Consider the following 6268-nt stretch of genomic DNA (forward strand, 5'->3'; position numbering starts at 1 on the left):
CCATTATACACGATCACCTGTGTGTCTTCTGTTTACCCCTTGACGGAAGTCTGTTTAAACCTAATTTTGAGGGGTTGGCGTTGTCATCTTTTTTTCTACCTAACGGGCACTTCGCCTCATAACGCCACATTTGGCGTCGTCGACAGGACGTGTGTATAGTGAGCGTGGAGACGTGAGGGCTTGGGGTGTGTTTTTTTTCTTGATACGTTGATGGTTTTTGTTTAATGGTAGTCCTATGGATATTGACTCTAAGGCGAAGCAGCAGTGCGTTTCCTGATTATAGTGGTTAGATTTAGTGGTCACGGTAGCATAATGGAGGGGGAACTTCAGGATTTGAGGGACTTGGTAGCACAGTTGAGGGCAGACAATGAGAGGTTGCAGCAGGCTGCGCCTGGTCCTAGTGCCGCACCTCTCACTCCCACCGAGCCCCAGCAGGCGTCTTCTGCTACTAGCTTTCCAGTCGCTGAGAGACTGGTCTTAGTACCTAGAGACAGGAAGTGCCCCATCTTTTCAGGTAGATCAGGCTTAGGGCTGGAGGAATGGCTGGAGGAAGCTGAGGCATGTATGCGAGCACGTCATCTGTCAAGATCAGATAAAGCGTTTTTTCTTTATGATCACTTGACAGGAGAAGCACGGGAGGAGATAAAGTACCGAACAAACGTAGAGCGCAATGATCCAGACACCATTATTGCCATTTTGCGGGAGCTTTACGGCTGTTCGGACTCCTATGTTGCTTTACAGGAGGCCTTTTTCTCACGACGGCAGCAGGAGGAGGAGACTCTTCAGGAGTTTTCGCTTGCACTCATGAGTTTAATGGCCTCTGTGAAGCAACGGGCTCCAAGTAATGTGCTTAACTCGGACGTTTTATTGCGTGATCAGTTTATTGAGAACGTGTTGGATTGCTCCCTCCGCCGAGAGCTAAAACAGTTGGTACGTCGGCAGCCTGTAATTTCTCTGCTTGAAGTGAGAGCCGAGGCAATTAGATGGGAGAAGGAGGGATTACCAGGAGGGGTGCGGGGGCGGAGTCACTCGGTCCCTTCAGTACTGGGCCTACAGTATGGAGTCCAGCGCGCCCCCCCGGTGTCTAATCCACCACCTAGTGAGCTGCTCGAAGTAAAGGAGATGTTAAAGCTCCAGCAGGTACAGCTTAACCAGCTAACCGAAACACTGGCTAGGCTGCAGACTAACCAGCAGTACAATCGGCCACTTAACCGGGCTACAGTAATTTGTAGACGTTGTCAGCAACCCGGCCATTTTGCCAGAGAATGTGAGGGAGGGCGTGGTCCTCCCCGTCCCCATCCGCGGTCGGCTTGCGCTCTGCCAGACCTGCAGCCTCATTCCTCTCAGCAGTCGGAAAACTAGTGCCCGCCGAGCTGCAGAGCCAAAGTTCGGAGGGGGCCACCAGAGGCTCATTAGCGATGTCTGGGTACAGGGACCAAGCTAAGCTAGTCGCCGCTTGTCCGCAGTTGGAGGTAGTTATGGGGGGGGTACTGGTTCCATGCTTAGTCGATACCGGCTCAATGGTATCCACTGTCACACAGCATTTTTTTAAGGAGCACTTTGAACCGTGGGGCCAGGATAGGCTACAATCCTGTAAGTGGCTGCAACTTCGGGCGGCAAATGGGTTACCCATTCCCTACCTCGGCTACCTGGAGCTCGATGTTGAGCTCTGTGGCAACTTGCTACCAGGATGCGGAGTACTGGTGGTCCAGGACCCTCCCGCTGATGGTTCTCCTCATTTACCTGGTGTTTTGGGGATGAACATCCTGCAAAGGTGTTACAAAACACTGTTTGGCCAGTATGGTCTCGCTCTGTTTGAGCTGCCAATCGTCACTAAAGCACCCCCATCGGTGGCACAAGCTTTGCAGAAATGCCACCGGATCCCAATAGACTCGCGCACTGAGGTCCCTGGTAGAGTGAAGGTGCGCGGACAGAAGGTTTGTAGGATCCCTGGTGGCACCATGCAGGTGATACAAGCCACCTGTTCAGCCCATTTTTCTGGTGCCAGCGTACTCTATGAGCCCCCAATCCAGGGACTCCCTGCTGGATTGCTGGCCTCCCCATCACTGGTGGATGTGGAGTACAGCACGGCGTATATTCCCATCGTGAACGTCGGTACTGTGGAGGTGGTGCTTTACCCTCGTACTATAGTAGGAGCCCTGGTGGAAGTTCATGTGGCGAGTTCACCCTCAATAATTGAAGAGGCCTCTGCCCATGTAGCCACTGTGACATCGCAGGCAGTTGCCCCTACGTTATTGGATCAGGTTGAGGCAGTAGACCTTTCCCTCCTGTCCAGAGAGGAGCAGAAGGAAGCGCGCTGTCTTCTCAATCAGTACACTTCTGTGTTCTCTTCCCATGACAGTGATTTAGGTTGTACTAATTTAATTTCCCATCAGATCCCTCTCTTAGATGATGCCCCCATCCGACAGCGCTACAGACGTATTCCTCCCTCGGAATACGAAGTAGTCAAAGAGCATATAAATCAGCTGTTAAGTGCACAGATCATTAGGGAGAGCAGCAGTCCTTTTGCTTCTCCGATCGTCCTGGTTAAGAAAAAGGATGGTAGCTTGCGCCTTTGCGTGGACTACCGTCAACTTAACCGTAAGACAAGAAAGGATGCCTTCCCCCTTCCCCGCATAGAGGAGTCACTAGATGCGTTGACTGGAGCTCGCTGGTTTTCCACTATGGATTTAGCCAGTGGGTACAATCAGGTTCCGATGGCAGAAGCAGATCGGCCGAAGACAGCGTTTTGCACTCCGTTCGGTCTGTTTGAATGGAACCGTATGCCCTTTGGGCTGTGTAATGCCCCCAGCACGTTCCAGCGCCTCATGCAGAGGATTTTTGGGGATAAGCAGTGTCAGGCCCTACTCTTGTATTTGGATGACATTGTTGTCTTCTCCTCCACTTTCCAGCAACATTTGGGGAGATTGGAGGAAGTGCTCCAGCGGCTACAGAGGGAGGGCCTGAAGGCAAAACTGTCTAAATGTTCCTTCTTCAGACCGGAGGTTAGCTATTTAGGGCACGTCATCTCTGCCAGTGGTGTCTCCACTGACCCCACAAAGATTGAGGCGGTAGCTAAGTGGCCGTCTCCCACCACCATCCCAGAGCTGCGATCCTTTCTCGGGTTCGCCAGCTATTATCGTCGTTTTGTGGAGGGTTTTGCCAAACTGGCTGCCCCCCTTCACCGGCTGGTAGCCGATCTCGGAGGGTCGAAGTCCAAGCGGTCTGAGCCTTTGGTTGCGGGCAAGTGGACGTCCGAACATCAACAGAGCTTCGAGGCATTGAAGTCCAAGTTCACAGATGCCCCTGTGCTTGCATATGCTGACTTCTCCCTTCCATTCATCCTAGAGGTGGATGCCAGTCATGGTGGCCTGGGCGCTGTTCTTTCGCAAGAGCAAGGGGGGAAGGTTCGGCCTATAGCATTTGCTAGCAGAGGATTGAGACCGACAGAGCGCAACCCAGTAAATTACAGTTCTATGAAATTGGAATTCCTGGCGTTAAAATGGGCTATGACCGATAAATTTCGAGAGTATTTGCTTGGCCACAGGTGTGTTGTCTTCACAGACAATAATCCCCTGAGCCACCTGTCTTCGGCCAAACTGGGCGCTCTAGAGCAGCGTTGGGCAGCCCAGCTAGCTGCTTTTGATTTTGAGATCCGCTACCGTCCAGGTAAAAACAACGCGAATGCGGATGCTTTGTCCCGTCAGCACCCACCGGTGGCCATAGATTTGGGTGCAATGGTTGCCGGTACCGGTCTTCCATCACCCTTGAGGCAAGCTTTGCAAACCCGAGGGTTTGAAGCACAGCAAGCCGCTGTACAGGTATTTCCCCAGCAACTACCCACTGACCTTTCAGCCCTTCAGCAGGCTGATCCGGTGCTCGGTAAGGTGTTGGCATTCTGGCGTGAGAAACGGTACCCAAACCGCGATGAGCGTAGCCAGCTGTCCCGGCTCGCGCTGGCACTTCTCAGACAATGGGGTCAATTGGTTGAGGAGACTGGGGTGGCTTATCGACAGGTTTCGCGTTCCGATGGTGGTGAGCCAGTTCGTCAGGTGCTCCTGCCTGTTGCCTTGAAAGCACAGGTCCTTACTGAGCTCCACCAAAATCAGGGCCATCAGGGTGTAGATAGGACCTTGGACTTGCTGAGGCAGCGGTGTTACTGGCCGGGGATGGCGTCGGATGTGAGGCACTGGTGTCAAACCTGTGAACGATGTCAGGTCGCAAAGGATGCCGGGCCATCAGCTAGGAGTTTCCTGGGCCATTTGTTGGCTTCAGAGCCGAATGAAATTTTAGCCATAGATTTCACCATGCTCGAGCCATCTCGTAGCGCACTGGAGAATGTCCTTGTGGTGACCGATGTGTTCAGCAAGTACACCCTGGCCTTTCCGACCCGAGACCAAACTGCATCTACAGTAGCCCAGGTGTTGTCAGTGGAGTGGTTTTCAAAGTTTGGCGCTCCAGTCCGGATTCATTCGGACCAGGGTAGGAACTTTGAGAGTACACTCATCAAACAGCTCTGCAAACTATATGGGATTGAAAAGTCCCGGACAACCCCTTATCACCCCGCTGGGAATGGCCAGTGTGAGCGGTTTAATATCACACTTCACGATCTGTTACGTACTTTGCCAACATCCCGTAAGCGGGATTGGCACTCCTGTCTACCACAAGTGTTGTATGCCTACAACACTACTCCCCACCAATCGACTGGGGAATCTCCTTTCTTCCTCATGTTCGGCCGGGAGGCAAGGCTTCCAGTCGATTTTCTGTTGGGGAGGGTCCAAGACCCTGTGGGAGGGACTGTGCGTGATTGGGTGCAGGAGCACCAAACTCGGTTGCTTCTAGCTTTTGATAGCGTTCGAGACCGGCTAAAGGTCGCAGCCGAGCGCCGTAAGAAGAACCACGACCAGGGTGTTCGACTGGAACCCCTGGTGGAGGGCCAACTGGTGTTGTTACGAAACTGTGGTAGAAAGGGCCGTTGCAAAATCCAAGATAAGTGGGGTTCGGTGCAGCATCGGGTGGTAAAAGCCCCGCCCGGGGAAGGCCCGGTGTATGCAGTGGCCCCAGTCAATGAACCTACTGAGGTCAAACGTGTGCACCGGACGCTCCTGAAGGTTGTTGCGGGAGACATCCCCGCTGTGGATACATCCCCTCCTCCTCAAGCTTCTCCTGACCAGCCAATAAGACAGGATGATTCATCCGGGGATGATGTAATGGCATGGGTGAGGGATACTTCCCCCACACCAGCCAGGCGTGCTTCGGCAGTCACCCAGGACTTAACCCCGGCTCTCCCAGCCACGACACTGGCACCTCATCCCGCCGCCAGAGCATGCTCCCCTCTGGGGAGTAGGGGCTTGATTAGGCGGCAAACAACACGCTCCACAGCTGGCCAGCACTCAAACCTCCATCACCTTCCTCGGACGGTTAGGGAGCGGGCCCCCGCAAGACCCGTTTCCTCACAATCAATTGCTATGTCTGTTTTCTTTCGACCATGGAATTAGGCTCATTCATCTTCTATTGGTGCCTCGTCGGGGCGACGATCAGAGAAAAGGGGGGTGGATGTAGCAGTATTGCTGCTAGCAAGTTAGTCTGGCCTATTAACAGGGTGGGAGAATAAAAGGGATTGAGTTTCTTCCTCCAACCACTCGTTCCTCCCTGGCTTTTGCTCCTCCCCATACCTGACTCGGGCACTCCTGTTGCACGCTACCGGAACTGCGTGCTCTCATTGATTCTCAGATCGGTAGGTGTGCGACTCGCTCATTTTCAAATGTTTGATTGCCTGATCTTAATGATGGACTCGTGGTTATTACGCATTATAGGGTCATTTAATACCGACAGACGGTGGCGATCATCAGCCCCCCCAAACCTGACCTCGCCCTGCAGCGGGTAGGCATTGATTGTGGCTAATGTGTAGGCTACCATTAGCTGTGGTGATAACGTGCCTGTGTTAAACAGAACCGGAACACACCAGCCGCGCAGGACGGAGGCTCTGCTACCGGGGGAGGGCTGCCGGCGATCGCGACACGGGACCTGTTGGAGAAAGCTAAGTAGAACAAGGAACACTGCTGCTTCGCCTACTGCGTGTCCACGGGAACGCTTACACCCCGAGGCATCGGTAGCTTCGGCTGCCTTAATCGAAGCCGGTGCCCGGCTCGCACTCGGCTGCCCCGGCTGCGGCTGTTAGTGACGGGTATCGCCCGGTCCAGCTTCTGTGTGCATGACGTTGCGTGTCTGTGTCAGTGTGTAGTGTGTAGTGTGTGCATGCTTGCGT

General features: G+C 53.6%; 1 long non-coding RNA gene across 1 annotated transcript; it reads left to right on the forward strand.

The window, feature by feature from the left end:
- The first annotated feature begins 5670 nt into the window (after window positions 1-5670).
- On the forward strand, window positions 5671-6016 carry LOC114455605 (uncharacterized). Its single transcript, XR_003672746.1, has 3 exons — window positions 5671-5737; window positions 5817-5883; window positions 5953-6016. It is a non-coding gene; the product is annotated as an uncharacterized LOC114455605 (long non-coding RNA).
- Window positions 6017-6268: the final 252 nt, after the last annotated feature.

Source organism: Gouania willdenowi, chromosome 21, assembly GCF_900634775.1.
Source record: "Gouania willdenowi chromosome 21, fGouWil2.1, whole genome shotgun sequence".
In the NCBI taxonomy this organism is placed as follows: domain Eukaryota; kingdom Metazoa; phylum Chordata; class Actinopteri; order Blenniiformes; family Gobiesocidae; genus Gouania; species Gouania willdenowi.